The sequence below is a fragment of the Miniopterus schreibersii genome, assembly GCF_964146895.1.
Source record: "Miniopterus schreibersii genome assembly, chromosome: 2".
NCBI classification, from domain to species: Eukaryota; Metazoa; Chordata; class Mammalia; order Chiroptera; family Miniopteridae; genus Miniopterus; species Miniopterus schreibersii.
In genome coordinates, this window is record NC_138102.1 from 160133757 (window position 1) to 160148480 (window position 14724).

Genomic DNA, 14724 nt, shown 5'->3' on the forward strand with positions numbered 1-14724 from the left:
CCTTGAGATAGAGAAGACAAGAAACCTGTTATCACCACTTCATTCAACACTGTACTGGGGGTCCTGGAGCTGGGCAGTGCAAAAAACTGGGCAATAGCACAGTAACAGGTATAAAATAAAAGGTCTGAGTATTTGAAAGGAAAAAATAAAACTGTAGCTCGGCCGGCCATGGCTCAGCGGTTGAGCATCAACCTAGGATCCAGGAGATCGTGGTTCGATTCCCAGCCAGGACACATGCCCGGGTTGCGGGCTCGATCCCCAGTCGGGGGCGTGCAGGAGGCAGCCGATCAATGATGGCTCTCTCATCATTGATGTTTCTCTCTCTCTCTCTTCCTCTCCCTTCCTCTCTCTGAAATCAATAAAGATATGTTTAAAAAATTAATTATTTAAAAAAAATAAAATTGTAAATCTTTCATTATTGTCTGATAACATGATAGTATATGCAGAAAGTCCAAAAGATTAAAGACTATTGGAATTTAACAAAGTCCTTAGATACAAAGTCAGTATACAAAAATCAATTGTAATTGTATATGCTAGAGTCAAATAAAATTAAATTTTTAAAATAGCATTTTAAAAAGCATCAATTACTTAGGAATAAATCCACTGAGTGCTGTGCAATACTCTGAAATGTTTTTTAAAATATTGGAAGAGATATGTCATAGTCATAGATAGGAAGATTCAATTGTAAAAATATAAAATTCTCCAAAACTGATCTAAAGATTCAAAACAATCCAAATCAAAACCCTAGCTGGACTTTTTTTTATCTTTATTGTTGAAAGTATTATAGATGTTCCCCTTTTCCCCCCACTGATCCCCTCCACCCGCATCCACCCCACCCAGGCCTTCTCCACACTATTGTCTGTGTCCCTGGGTTATGCATTTATACATACAGGTTCTTTGATTAATCTCTTCCCACCCACTCCCCCACCCCTGCCTTCCCTCTGAGGTTCCTCAGTCTGTTCCATACTTCTATGTCTCTGGATCTATTTTGTCAGTTTCTTTTGTTCATGAGAGTCCACATATGAGTGAGATCATGTGACCCTTGTCTTTCTCTGCCTGGCTTATTTCACTCAGCATAATACTCTCCAGTTCCACCCACGCTGTAGCAAAGGGTAAGAGATCCTTCTTTTTTACAGCTCCATAGTATTTCATGGTGTAAACATACCACACCAGCTGGATATTTTTTAAGAAACTTGACAGGCTGATTCAAATATTCAAAGAATCCATTTGATTTGTGCCTAAGATAACACACAGTGAATTAGAAAAAGGATGGTTTTTAGTCAGTGTTGCTGGGCCACTAGATATACATACATGAAATATTTGAATCCTAATCCTCTACCTTACACCATATGCAAAAATAAGTTCCAGATGTGCTGTAGATCTAAATGTGAACATTAAAACATTATGGCCTCCAAAAGAAACCATCAGAGAGTATTTTTATGATCTTTGGATGGAAAAAGGCTTATTAAACAGAATACAAAAAGCACTAACCATAAGTGTAACAGAATTGATAAATTGTACTCTATGAAAATTAAGAATGTCTATTCATCAAAGACATCATTAAGAAGTGAAAAGCAAAGCCCCATAGTGGAAGACGTTGTTTACAGTACATCTTACTGACAAAAGGCTCATATTCAGAATCAAGAGAACTTCCAAAGTCAATAAGAGAAAGACAGACAATCCAAAAGAAAAATTGGGCAAGGAATTTGAACCAGCACTTTGCAAAAGAAGATATCTGAAGAGTCAATAAACAGATCTAAAGGTGCTCGACTTCTTTAGTTGAAACACAAATTAAAACCACTTTGAGGACCACTACCACCTGCCATTATGGCTAGAAATAATAATGAATGAGAATACCAAGAACTGCCAAGGACAAGAAGCACGTGGAACACAACTCTCGTAAAACCACTTTGGAAAAACTGGTCAGCAGTTTCCACTAAAGATGATTACCATATGCCCCAGAAGTTCCACTGCGGGGTATGTACAAAAAGCAATGTGCAACTCTGTTCTCTGTAAGACACAAGAACGCTCATAGCAGCATTGTTAGGATTATGGACTTTTCATACAACGGATACCATAGAGCGCTGAGAGTGTACAAAGTATTGTTACATACAACAGGGATTAAGATCGTAAACAATGCTCAGCTAATACCAAAGACAGAGAAAGTACATTCTGTATGATTACATTAATATAAATTTTAGAAGCAGGCAAAACTACTCAATAGCTTAGAAGTCAGGATGGAGGTTACATTTGGGACTGTTGTACCTCGAGGTTATACCAGGGAGGCCTGTGATTTCCTGGTAATAATCTATTTCAGGTGCTGGGTACAACTACTCTCACTTTGTGGAAACTGACTGAGTTCTGCATTATGATCTGTGCACTTTTCTATATGTAGTTATACTTCAATAAAACATTTATTTTTAAAAAATTCCCAAAGCACTCCACAAAATTGAAGCATTCATTTTTCTTTGCCCACAACAAATGAGGAATCTCAGGAACTTCTAACTTAGATATGAAGCCTACTAAACCGTTGCCCATTCACAAATGACAGATGACCCAGGCTGCAATTTTCCTAAGGCTGATTTATTTGCAAGATTGAACTGCATCATTTATGAGTATTTTTCCCATTCTTTCTGGCATTTCTCTTTTGCCATCCTCTTAAGTCTGCATTTTGTTTTTGCTTCCCTTACATGGTTCTGATGCTGATGAGGCCAGACTTTGTTGGATCTCAGAAATCTATTTCCCACTTTTTAATTGCAATGGCAGGCATGGCACAATCACAGAAAGGCAATTTGCCATCCAAATCTACCAAGAACACACAAAAACTAATTGCTTAGATGCTAACCCATCTGTATTCTTTTAAAAGTGCAGCATGGTTTACTTTGACTCTTCATTCTCATTTTAAGTCCCATTGATGTTCATGAGTAATCTTAGTGTTCTGCAAAAAAACAAAAATTGAATTCCTGTTGCAAATGGGAATACTTGTTAGATATTTATTCCTTTATTTTTCATATTCCATTTTCAGGGTCAAAAACAGAATTAATTCAACTTCGCATTTTATTAAATGTTATGCTGATGTTCCAAATCCCCTGTGGCCCCAACTCTAATTCCTTTCCCACTTTTGATTAGTCTATTTCATCAGAACCACAGCAACTAAAATTGCCTCAGAACAAAGAAGAAAGAGTTAGAATTTAGTTATTGACTTTCCAAAGGGCATGGTAATGAATATATAAAACAATCAGATGGTAAGTAATCACTGGTACGAAATGAGCAATGCAAATAAACTTCCTTTTGGGGTTTTATTTATTTGTTTGTTTTCAATCCTCACCCAAGGATGTGTTTTTATTGATTTTAGAGAGAGAGAAAGGAAGGAGAGAGAGACAAAGAAAGATTGATGTGAGAGAGAAACATCGATTGCTTGCCTTTTGTATATGCCCCAACCGGGGATCAAACCCACAACCTGGTTATGTTCTCTTTCCTGGAATTGAACCCAAGACCCTCAATGCACTGAATGATGCTCCAACCAACTGAACCACCCAGGGCAGGGCCCTATTGGTTTTTTTTAACTTTCTCTGTGGTTAAGCTACAGTAAAGAACAGTGCCTAGCAATTATAATTTCTAATAAAAAATCTGGCCTAAGAAATATTTTATTACTTTCATTGAGCGATCTAAACTTGTCTCTATTTTTGATAGTTAATACAATTAATTCATAAGTGCACATCTGAGTCATCTTCTTTTAAAGATCATGTAATTCTACATTTTGTAATGTATTGAGAATGCAATTAAAGCATTATAAAATTATAGGTAAATAAAAATATAATGACATACCAACAATTGTGTTTGTTTTGATTTGTTTTGTTTTGTTTTAAATATATCTTTATTGATTTTAGAGAGAGGAAAGGAGAGGGAAAGAGAGAGATAGAAACATCAATGATGAGAGAGTCACTGATCAAGCCTGCAACCCGGGCATGTGCCCTGACCGGGAATTGAACCCCGATCGCCTGGATCGTAGGTCGATGCTCAACCGCTTAGCCATGCCCGGCCGGGCCCAACAATTGTTTTTATTACTGACAATTGGGTGGGGGAAAACTCTTGCAAATATGACCATTCCTTTGGGAATGACCATGACCCTAATGTAACATTTTTCTTCCTCTACATTAGTGATTTCCATGACAATTCTCCATCTGCTTCCTAATATTTTCACAGGCATTTAAAATTAAGTTTACATATGTCAATGTTTCCAAGATTATCTTTGTGTTTGCATAAACCATATGGCTCTTTGACAAAGCTGGTTATGCCAATAATATTAGAGAAATATTTAAATGTCATGTCTGTTTTGTAAGGAAAAAAATAGTGTAAAATCAAAATGAAGTTGGGATGGAAAGCACTATGTCTCCAAATTTATTCATAATCAATCCTTAAGCCAATGACTACAGACTTCTCTTTAGTTTCTAAATCAGAAAGTAATTTAAATTATAAAAAGAAAGTATTCTATACAGAATATACTTGAGTTTATCCAATAGCTAAAAGCTCTAGGAAATACACAAGGTTTTCAATGTAACTTTATACTAGCAGTCTTCATTACATGAATTACACTATTTTACTAAGGATCATGCAAAAGGGTAAGTAAGGGATCTCTTAAGAAAACAAAACATGTTAAGAGGCAACTTGGAGCTGTAAGTCTAACAAATTCGGAACTTCTTACTATCAAATCCTTGTTGTGATACTAGAGAACTGTTTCAGAAAGAATTTGATTCATAAAAAGTGTCATAAGTGTTTTTTAAAAAAATTCACCTGAGATTTATTCTTCAGTCATATGTGACAGAAAACTCTGGCCACATGCTCATACATAGAGGAAAAAACAATTGAACCCTTAACCCTTAACCCCTGAAACTTTGGTCTTAAGAAAATCATCTATAATAACAAATACATTTCCTACCCCCCAAAAAAGCCATTAATTTTAAGAAGACCTTCTTGAAGGTACAAAATTACTTTTAGATGATATTGTTAAATAAATTTGTTTCCTTTTTTTTTAGTAGGCTGGTCCATTTTGCATATGGAGAAGACATAAAGTATATGTCCTATGTCCTGAAATAGGCTGAAGAGCTTCCCTGTCATAATCCCTTCCACCATTCTAATTTACCCTTGTGCCCCAAATCTTCACTATTTTTTTCCTTTGGCTTCAGTCATTGAAATTCCCTGTGGAAATACTCACATCTGATAAAGGCAAGCCACAACCTCTGGACTCCGTTCATTTCCATTTCCACAGCAGAGTAGTGCTCTGAAAACACGTATGTTTTCAAAGGACAGAAGGGCAGTGTCCCTTTTGGGTCTCTATCTAGAAGAGCAGACTGGAGTGAGCAACTATAAATGAGGACTTTTGTTAAAGTTGAGGAGGGGAAAGGGATGTGACACACACATTAATTATCTGGTACAGGCCCACGCATGGAAGGACAAAGGCAAGTTCTCCTTATCTGCGTTTCTTCAGGGTTAGGCCTGCCCTGATGCAGCGGTACTTGACCTTGGAGGTCCTCTCCTGTCATGACCCAGAAAGACAGGGCTTACCTAAGAAGACAGGACCTCTTCAGAGAGTCAGGACAGTGGCACATGCCACCCCCAATGTAACCAACAGGACTTCAGGCCTACAGCCCAGAGTAGCTCTTGCTATTGCATTTTTTCATAAGGAAAAGAAATTAGTGCGTCGGTAATCCTGTCGGTTATCAATTCCCACTCTCCGTCCTACGTATGGGTTAGAAGGTATCTGCGTCAGCTCTTTAGAATGATCTAGAATAACTGTGACTGCAGAAATAGCACGCCTTTACCATACTAATATGAAAAAGGAGATAAAGAATGTAGACGGGATGGGAGAAAGGAAAGGAAAAAGAATTAAGAAGTTAGTAGTGAAGCTTTAATATCTGTTGTAGGTAGATACAGTTAAGTCCTCATTTAATATCATCAATAGGTTCTACGACCTTGAGGAAAACAGCATATAACAAAACTAATTTTACCCTAGGTTAATTGATATAAACAAGAGTTAAGTTCCTATGGCATCTCATCAATGATATAACGAAACAACCTTGAAGGAAATAATGTTATTTGAGGACCTGCTGTTGATAGATCTGTAAATATATAAAATATAATGTAAAATATAATAGTAGTCCATATTTATTGACTTATAACTATAAACCAGCACCCTGCTAAGTATTTTACATATGTATTTCTTATATCTCACAGCAATACTAGGGATTACGTATAATTATTCTGATTTAACAAACAAGGCAACTGAAGCTCTAAGACATTAAGTAGCCTGATTTACCTCGTATCAAAACAATCTGAATTACTTTATCTATATCTACATTGCATTTTTAGTTTGTACTATCCAAAGTTTAATGTTTATTTATTATCCTCTTGATCATTCTGTCCCCCAAATTGAGGGACAAATTAAAACAAAGTTGGTGTTTGTTTTTTTTCCTACAGCATCTTGCACAGAGCTGGGAAAAGCATAAATGTTTACAAATTCTAGCTTAAGAGTCCGTTAAATTAATTCATAAAAGGCCCTTTTATAAGCTGATTATAGTTTTGCATTGAAATACATGTCAGAATCATTATTTTTTTAGTGATTCCCATCACCTAAAAGTGCTGTGACTCTATCAGCTGTTTTGCCTATCGTGGCCAGGCTGATGATCACCACTGAGGCCAACCAAAGTCCGCAACGTGGGACCAGCTACTGTGTCACCTCAGTGTGTGGAGATGTACTGAGTGCACTGCTGGAACCCAATAAATGTCAAATAACAGCTTTAGAGCAGCATTATTAAATCTCTTTTGAAGCTCAGCATTCAGTTATGTGGGAATACAACAATTACTCTGGAAGGCATTTTAATCCATTCATCACATTTTAGAATTATCTAGAATGCTTTAGTATCAGCAAGAGGGCTTCAGGTCCTAGATAAAAATATTGCTGAAGAATCCTTGCTCCACTATCTACTAACTGTGTGACTGTATTAACTTTATTTTCTCATTTTCTGTATTCTTTTTTTTAAATATTTTTATTGATTTTAGAGAGGGGGGTGGAAAAACATGGATTTGTTGTTCCACTTATTTATGCATTCATTAGTTGCTTCTTGTACATGCACTGACTGGGGATTGAACCCAAAACCTTGGCATATTGCGACGATGATCTAACCAATTTAGCTACCTGGCCAGGACACTAGCTGTTTTCACTGAGCTCTGTTCTCTGGAAAACGGAGCAGTCCTAGAGTAAGCTAGGTCCCTCTCTGACTTCATGTCCTTTTCAGGTGGCCTGTTCATGCCCTCTCACACTGACTGTGGGAACTTACTGTGTTAGAACTTACTGTTCTAACACATCCCAAGGAAATCTGCTTGTTCCATTTACTGATGCGCAATATAGGGACACAGTGACCATCATTAACATGCCTGTTTCACAAAGCAAATGTCATGCTTAAAAAGTTAAGAATTTCTTACAGTTATAGCTATTAGTTACATAATAGCTGGTTCATATATTTTCTGTGCATCTGTAGCCTTGGTAACCACCCTCCCTGGGCCATACCCTATGAATATGCCCTCAACTGACTGTACCTCATGGGCTTCACCACAGGCATTAGGGCTGTTCCAGCTATTTTCATTAGATTACAAATGAGCTTAAATGCATCAGCCATTTTTGCACTAGTGTGAACTGCTTATCTTCATTCTTGTATCTCCTGGGATCTTCATACTGATTCATGGAAATCCCGTGTTCAATAAAGGTGGCCCACTGACATATTTGCTCCACACATGCAGTGTCCCTCCCGTCTAGCTTTTTGTTCTCAGCGTGTATGTGTTTCCTTTTTGTCATAACTTTTCATGTGATTCCCTTTTCTGAGCTCTTTCCCCTCCCCCAGCCCCGGAGCCTACTCTGTCCCCACTCCTGGCACTACCTGGGGGAAGGATGCCAGGCTCCCGCCTCCCTCTTGCACATTCTGATGCCAGGCACTGGCCCAACAAAAGAGCAAGGGCCAAAACAAAGAAAAGGCGGAGGGCTGCAGTCCAATAGGGCTGGGCAGGGCTGGGCAGGGCTGCAGTTGAAGCCCCTCGGGAGTTGCTTTGGCCCCAGGGCAGAGGGACAGGAGAGGCTGGGGCTTGAGTCCTGACGGCAGTGCAGCCATCACATCTGTGGGCAGCAGGCACCAGGGTGGGGGTGAGGTTCAGGCCCCAGGCCGAGCTCAGGGGCCAGGAGTGGCAGCAACAGAGCGGCCAGGCTGAGGGGCTGGATGTCGTGGGCTGCCCGGCCCGGCCGCTCCTCCACGGGGGAGTGTCGCTGGCGCTGAGGGCCTCCTCCTCGGTGAGCTGGAGCTTCCTGGGGAGGCTGAGCACAGCTGCAGCGCGGAGCAGGGCCTGGCAGCGCTCTCTGCGCCGCACTGTGCGGTCACAGGCACGGCGGGTGCTGGCCCGCACTATGGTGTCCTCCCCATCGGCACTCACCCAGAGGAAGCCTGCCTGAGTCCACAACACCAGCTCATCCAGGCACTTTCCGGTCAGTGAAACACAGTCAACACTGAAGTCCCCAAACAGGATTATGTCCTTGCTCTGCCAGTGCTGGGAGACATTCAGAAACACATCATACAGGGCCTCCAGCTCCAGCCTTTGGAGGGTGTGTAGGGGGACCAATACCAAGCTGGGGAGGACCTGGCTGGGAAAAGTGAACTGGGCCACAAAGGGCTCCCAGGCAAAGAGGTCATCCTTGTCATTGTACACGTAGTAATCCAGGACCTGCGTCTTATGTGACCAGTAGATGTACACGTACTCCTTCATGTATGTGCTGCGCCCCAGCAAGCGGCTGCTCAGGAAGCTGTAGGGCCTGGAGCCACCAAATTGGTTGAGTTCCTGAAGCAGGAAGGAGATGGCACTGCCAGAAGAGTCGACCATCTCCTACAGCACCATGATGTCACAGCAAGACAGGATCAGAACTGAGGTCTCCGTCACATGCTCCCTGGCCACCTTGGCAATCGACAGCTGCTGGGGGTTGAAGGCACAGATGTGAAAGGCATCCGCCACACCAACCAGGAGCAGGAGCAGGAGCAGGAGCAGAGCTGGGCAGTGCATGGCTGTGTTTGGGCTGCTGGGACCCTCTGGATGAATTCAGGTCGGCCCAGGGTGTGTTGCAGCTAGGCTTGGTTCTGCGCAGATCAGATCGTCTACACACCTGCCTCCGCTGTAAGGGGATCGAGACACACCACAAACTGCAGCAGCTGCCTATGAATTACAGAGAGAAACAGAGCGGCAGCAGCCTGTTAATGTGGTTGCCTGTGCCCAGGGCAGCAAGGAGAAGCTGGAGCCTAAGTGCAAACCTGGAGCTGCATTCTCCCAGGCCTGGTGCTCAGCTCCCCTTCCAGGACTTCTCCAGATAGCATCTATGGGGATGAATTTTTCTGGGGATGAATTGAGACAAAAAGGCTCATTTTCTGTATTTTTGATGCTCCAGCATCTATGGCCTCACTGAAAGAGGAATGACTGCCCCTCCCAGGGCTACCAGTTCAAGTGCACGTTTCATACGTAAACTAACTAATCCAGAGCCCATACTAACCCCTCTATCTGTCTCTCACACTCCAGGAGGCAATAATCTTCTGCCCTAATCATCCCAAGAACAGGTCACCAGAAAACCAGGGATTAGTCCTGGTGCCCCACAGCCCACTGAAATTATTCAAACCACCCAATCCTAAACCTGCTTACCCTGTCTCTCCCATTTCTTCCCATCGACACCACAATAAAGGCTCTTGTCCATGCTTTCCTCCTGCTCTTTCTGCCTCCCGATCAATCCTGATACTTCCCTATGTGGCCCTGTGTGATGTAACAAGTCTCTTGTTTCTAGGGGACTGTAAACAACATCTTCCTTTTCATGACAGTCATTTGCATGTATGCACATCTTATCACACCTGAATAAAACAAATCTCAGGTACATTTTAAAACTGTGACCTTGGAGGAGTTTCTAAGCCTCCCTATGACTCAAGCTCCTCATGTTTACAATAAAAGTAATAATATTACCTGCCTCAAAAATCTGTTACAATATTTGAGTATTAATACATAGAAAACATTGTGACCAGTATTCGCTCTATAAGGCACATTTGATGGTTGTTAACTATTATCACTGTAATGAATGCTTAGCTCTAAAAATAATTGATTCTAAACCAGTATATTTTATAAATTCTGGATTACTTTTAATTTTTTTAAAATATGTTTTTATTGATTTCAAAGAAGAAGGGAGACGGAGAGAGAGAGAGAAACATCAGTGGTGAGAGTCATCGAAAGTCTTGCATGTGCCCTGACCCAGAATCAAACTGTGACCTCCAGGTTCATGGGTAAAAGCTCAACCACTGAGCCATGCCGGCTGGACAAGGGTTGCTTTTAGTTTTAACATTCAAGGATTTAGCATCACAGGTTTAACTACATGTGAAAAATATAAAACGTCATGGCATCTTAGTAAATGTCTAATTTTGCAAAAGAAGAAATTAAATTGAGCGCAAGGGGAATGTGACTTTAGTGACTGGCCCTGGACAGTGGCCCAAAATCTCTAGTTTGACATGGCTTTCTACAGTCCAATTGCTGCAGTTATTCTTGTTAAATAATAAAACTTACTTTGATTCTGTGTGGAAAATGCCCTTCCAGATGCCCACCCCCTAACAGAGTTGGCTGATAATGTAAGAGAAGATAAACAAATCTTAGGAAAAAAGATGGTTGGAAGCCAGAAAATGCACGTTTGGGGTAAAATAAATGATAAAATGTTGAATTCAGCAAAAGTCAGAATATATGATGTAAAGTTCACCATAAGCTCTATACAAAAACAAGAAAAAGCAATTTTTTAGACCATTTTAAGAAGCTTTCCAACCAATATAAAAAATTGTTTATTTATGAAACATCAAACTGTACTGAAAATAAAAAGGAGTCAACTTATAAAATAAGGAGATGCATCAAAAAACAGATGACCCTTGGAATACATGTGATTAGAGAAAAAAGCCAGATGCTTATTTTAAAAAGAGAGAGTTCAGTGAAGCAATAAAGAACAAAGGAATAGGCTGACTTTTGCTGTGAATAAAGGTAGGTTTAAATGTTAAAACATATTCCCCCCCAGAATATGAAGTAAACATGAGATACAGCCTTAACTGAACATGTTGCTATGGAAGCATTTTCTCCAGTGCCAAAGAACACATTAACTTATATATACTCACAGCACACACACACACACACACACACACACACACACACACAATCATGAAATGAGAATAATGATAGTGGCTTTCCAACTCCTTGTTTAAAGAGCTTGAAGGTATCACCTGATTTTAATATCAAGTAAAAAGCTAAACAGACTGAAAAATCAACAACTCTTCTTGGATCCATAAGAGAGGAGAGGACTCAGGGCAAACCTGTTCCAAGGTTGCAGAGACAGTCAGGCAGATGCAGGGCGTCATGGCTTACCCGAGCAGAAACTGTCATGGGAATGGGTGCGGGGTAGAAAAACTGGAACTATAAATGACAAAATTGCTAGAGTCTCAGTATGGATAAGTCTGAGAGTCAAGAAGTTCAGGAGAACTCAGTCATAGAGTGGCCCCCACAACATTGTGAGATTTACCTCCAGGAGCTCAACTAGAATCTCACAATTAATATGGGAGGAAAATCTCCTGCTTCCTGCAGAGGAAGAGGAACTATTTTTAAGTGCATGAGTGCATTCTGTTCTTCTTAATAAGGCCTGTCCTCAGGGAAAATTAGTTAACCAGAGCATAACCTGCTAGGGAATTATCAGAACCTAACCCTAAGGAAGATACTACTTAACTGTGGCTGGCTCTGGCTTCCATGTAGGAAAAGGAAAATGCCCAACTGAAGCCCACTCTAGCCATGCTGTCCCACCTAAAAGGGTGTGGGGGACTGAGAAATGCCTGTGAAGTTCACTGTCCAGAGGCGTAGGCACTAAAAGACTGACACCACTGCCCGCCACTTCACCACCACGTTACTAAAGGCCTATGTATAACAGTTCCTATTTTCTGGTACACCATGTCCAGCTATCAAAAAAAACAAAAAAAATAGAAGGCATGCCAAAAGGTAAAAAAACACAATTTGAAGAAACAGAGCTATCATCAGAACCTTACATGGCAGGGATGTTGGAAATACCAGACTGGGAATTTAAAACAACTATGATTAATATTCCAAGTGTCCTAATGGATAAAATAGACAGCATGCAAGAAAAGACAGGCAGGCAGAGTAAGGGAAGAGATGGAAATCTTAAGAAAGAACCTAAATGAAATTATAGAGGTAAAAAAAAATGTAACAGAAATGAAGCATGCCTTTGATGAGCTTACTAGTAGACTGCACTTAGCTGAGCAAAGACTCTCTGAGCTAGAGGATATATCAGTAGAATCCTAGAAAACCAAAAAGCAAAGAGAGTAAAGACTGAAACTAAAACAGAACAGAATATCCAAGGATTGCAGGATAATTACAAAAACTTTAACGTACACGTAATGGGTATACCAGAAAGGGAGAAAGAAAAAAAGGAACAGAAGAAATATCTGAAACAATAATGAACGAGAATTTCCCAAAATTAATGTTGGTCACCAAACCACATAACAGGGAGCTCAGAAAACACCAAGAGCAGGATAAATGTCCCCCCAAAAACCTACACGTAGTCATGGCATTTTCAAATTACAGAAAATCAATAAAGAAAAAAATTTTAAAGCCAGGGGGAGGGAACTTCTTGCTTATAGAGGAACAAAGATAAGAATTACATCCAACTTCTCAAAAACCATGCAAGCAAGAAGAGTCAAGTGAAATATTTAAAGTGTTGAGAGAGAAAAAAACCATCAACTTAGAATTCTGTACCTTGTGAAATTATGCTTCAAAAGTGAAGGAGAAATAAAAACTTTTCAGACAAACAAATACTGAGGGAATTTTTTGCCAGTAGACCTGTTTTGCAAGAAATGTTCAAAGAAATTCTTTGGAAAGAAGGAAAATAATTTCAGTTTGAAATCCAGATCTACATTGAAGAAGGAATAAATGAAAGTAAAATAAAAGCTTATATTTTTTATTCTTAATTGGTCTAATTGATAATGGTTCGTTCAAGATAATAATTGCAATGAGCGATTCAATTATATATACTATGTATATGTTTTATAATATATGTTTATGTATGATTATATATAAGTGAAATGAATGACAGCAATGATACAAGGGATGGTAGGAAGAAATTAGGATTCTTTTCTTAATATAAGGTAATTACACTACACTTGAATTAGTATAGTGTTATTTGAAAGTGAACTTTAATTAGTTATAAATGTATACTGCAAACTCTAGGGCAACCACTTACAAAAAAAAGTAAAAAAGTAAAAAAAAAAAAAAAAAAAAAAAAGAGGTATAACTGTAATGCTAAGAAAGGATAGAAAATGGAATCATATAAAATGCTCAGTCATAACCACAAAAGGCAGAAAAAGAGTGGAAGACAAAAAACAAGGGCAACGTATTTTCACACCAATAATATCTAGTTTCCAGTTTTCCCATATTGAATCAATGATATTAATTAGTTTTAAGGAGTCAACTTTAACTTTTAGGTTATATTTGAATACAACTAAGATAATCAGCTTTACTTTCAGGGAAATTAATTTTTTAAATCCTAAAATCTTTCTTTTTCCTATTAACACAGAATTTAAGATATGAGCATAAAATATTACCATAACATAAGATAGAAAGGATGCAGGTTATGACATCAAAGCAGCTCTCTTGTGCAAAGAAAAGGTAATAAAAGGTCCAGTAGCTAACAGAAGGTAGAAAGAATTGGAAAGTTAAGGACTAGGGAAATACGTTAGTTGGGGCCCCAGGAAAGAAATCAGGGCCCACGTCCCACCCTCCTGGGCCACAACTTGATAGAAATCCTGGAGAGGAAGGACCCAAACAATGGAAGAAAAATCCAAGAACATCCAGACTACAGCTCTCTTGCCCCCCACGCTGATGAGCAAAAGATAGCACTTCTAGTTGCCCACAGGTAGTTGTGTAAGGCACACAGGAAATCCTAAAAGTTGCAAATGCTTTGGTGGGAAAGCACAGAAATTCTGCGAAGAACAATGGACTAAAGAATAATTTTATTTTTTTAATATAATAATGACTCTTCTACAAATAGCAAGTGAACACTCAAAGATTGTACTTCACTCATTAATCCATGAGGAGACTAGTAAGATAGTACAACTGGTTCAAAGGCAAATGCTACAATAGAAATAGATGCAAAATGGATCTGTCCAAAGGGCAATTAAGTATTGCATCCCACTGGTTATAATTAATTTGAATTTCTGTAATCAAAAATCATTTGCATCATTACTATTCTATAATTTACAGAATTGTAAAGTACCTCACAGACAATGAAAGGGACAGATCCCCATAGAATCAGATAACCATTAGAGTATGCTAGACTATGCCTTGCTTTTCATTAGAGAACCCAGTAATCTTTTGGTCCGATTCAAAGTCTTTCACAATGACTGGAAGAGGTCTGAGATCTGAAGAAGAAAGCAAGAGCCTGCAGAGACCTCAACTCCAGAGGAACTCTAGAAGATGCCGTGGACAGGATCCAACCAGCCCACCACGAGGAGCACCAAGCTCATCAAGATATTAAGCATGTGCTTTAATCTAGACACCATCTTGGAAAGTCGAAATGAGGAACAACCCCCTAAGAGGGAGAAAGAGCTGGAAAGGTTAAAG

The 14724-nt window shown here is 39.5% G+C and overlaps 1 pseudogene across 1 annotated transcript; it reads right to left on the bottom strand.

Moving 5' to 3' along the window:
- Positions 1-8161: 8161 nt before the first annotated feature.
- On the bottom strand, positions 8162-9099 carry LOC308552589 (deoxyribonuclease-1-like 1 pseudogene; annotated as a pseudogene). Its single transcript has one exon. The product of its transcript is annotated as a deoxyribonuclease-1-like 1 pseudogene (transcript).
- Between the last annotated feature and the right edge of the window lie 5625 nt (positions 9100-14724).